General features: G+C 38.7%; 1 long non-coding RNA gene across 1 annotated transcript; it reads right to left on the bottom strand.

Moving 5' to 3' along the window:
* Nucleotides 1-564: 564 nt before the first annotated feature.
* Nucleotides 565-1,297, bottom strand: LOC144973095 (uncharacterized). The gene is made up of 2 exons (XR_013645488.1): nt 1,267-1,297; nt 565-709 (listed from the first exon to the last, which is right to left on the bottom strand). It is a non-coding gene; the product is annotated as an uncharacterized LOC144973095 (long non-coding RNA).
* Between the last annotated feature and the right edge of the window lie 810 nt (nt 1,298-2,107).

Genomic DNA, 2,107 nt, shown 5'->3' on the forward strand with positions numbered 1-2,107 from the left:
ATCGGTTTTTAATCTATTTTGTCTGGGTGGGGATCCTGACCTCCCATAGTGGGCAGGGAGGTACATGCTGTGTCTTCTATCCCCCCATACCCGTTTTCCAATTGTTTCCTGTCATTGTCTTGGAATGAGATTTCTTAGTTTTGTCCTGAACCTTGCTGGAGTTCCTTGGCTTGGAGGGAAACAGTCAAATGCATAGTTATTGTTTTGGGAGATGATATTTTTTTCCTTGTAAATCATCTCTCTGTTATGCATTGTATTATGTTTAGTTTACATATTATATTATATGATTGGTAAACATTTGAGTGAATTCCTCTTAGTTGGAACCTGTGCTTGTGTCGTGTCTGGATGAGACTTTTAGGTGATCTCAAACTAAGTACTTTGGCGGTGTGCTCTTGGAATCTACATCTGTTCCCTATTTGAACCAATTCCCCTTTGTCTCACCTTTTCTTTTGTGCTTTAATTGTAATTCTAGAACTTTTTACTATTCCATTTTCTTCCTTTTTACTGGCGCTGATATGACCTTAATGTGTTGCAAGCGCCGTAAAACCCTTAAAAACAAAAACAAATCTATTTTGTAAACATTTGAGTGTGTTCCTTTTAGTGGGATCCTGTGCTTGTCTGGACTAGACTTTTAGGTGCTATCAGACTAAGTACACTGATAGTGTGCTCTTGGAATCAAATCTACATCAGTTCCCTATTTAAACAATTCCTCTTTCTTGTCTGGGTGGGGATCCTGACCTCCCATAGCGGGCAGGGAGGTACATACTGTGTCTTCTATACCCCCAACCCGTTTTCCAATTGTTTCCTGTCATTGTCTTGGAATGAGATTACTTAGTTTTGTCCTGATCCTTGCCGGAGTTCCTTCGCTGGGAGGGAAACAGTCGAATGTATAGTTATAGTTTTGGGAGATGATATTTTTTTCCTTGTAAATCATCTCTCTGTTATGCATTGTATTATGTTTAGTTTACATATTATATTATATGATTGTAAACATTTGAGTGTATTCCTCTTAGTTGGACCTGTGCTTGTGTCGTGTCTGGATGAGACTTTTAGGTGATCTCAAACTAAATACTTTGGCGGTGTGCTCTTGGAATCTACATCTATTCCCTATTTGAACCAGTTCCCCTTTGTCTTACCTTTACTTTTGTACTTTAATTGTAATTCTAGAACTTTTTACTATCCCATTTTCTTCCTTTTTACTGGCGCTGATATAACCTAAATGTGTTGCAAGCGCCGTAAAACCCTTAAAAATAAAAACAAAACAACCTCTTTCTTGTGTGCTTTCAGTTGTAAATCTATACATTTTTTTGACTATCCCATTTTCTTCCTTTTTACTGGCGCTGAAATGACATAAATGTGTTGTTGCAAGCGCCCTAAAGCCATTAAAAAAACCCAAACCCCATTATAGTACAGCAAAAAAACTAATGTGTATTGATGAACATGTGAATTGTATTTTATAATGAGCTTTGTCACATATCAGTCATATGATTATGATTGTGAAAGAGTTTATTGTGTTGTATAGTTTTTAAATGGCGATTTTGGTTGAACTATTTTACATATTATGTTGGTTTGTGTGAACAGTGCAAAATTAATAAATTTTATTTCAAAATCATAAACTTCGTTTCATCTTAATATTTGTGTGTGTGTGTGTGTGTGTGTGTGTGTGTGTGTGTGCGTGCGCGCGCGTGCTGGTCGTGAAGTGGTTGGAATTCCTCTTAGGTCTGCCACTAGGTAAGGTCTTTTTGACCTCTCATGGTATGCGTGGAGGTCATATGCTGTGTCTTCTATCGCTTACGTTTTATTTTTCAGGTTGCTTTTTGTCATTGTCTTGGAATGAGACTTCATTTTGTTTTGTCCTGGCCCTGGTTACAGTCATTGCCTGAGGGGCAAACAGAAACAGTCAAATTAAATGTATAGTATACCCAGTGATGCCAAAACTCCGGTCTGAGCAAAAAATTCTGGGTTCCGGGCAACTTCCGGCAAATTCCGGTGAGGTCAATTTGTTCCAAGGATACCCCCCCCCCCCCAACCACCACATCATCATCACTGCCACTACTACTTCAGCCATCACCACCACATCATCACTACCACTACTACTACAACCACC

The sequence above is a fragment of the Berghia stephanieae genome, chromosome 5, assembly GCF_034508935.2.
Source record: "Berghia stephanieae isolate SIO BIC M18660-M18661 chromosome 5, UCSD_Bste_1.3, whole genome shotgun sequence".
In the NCBI taxonomy this organism is placed as follows: domain Eukaryota; kingdom Metazoa; phylum Mollusca; class Gastropoda; order Nudibranchia; family Aeolidiidae; genus Berghia; species Berghia stephanieae.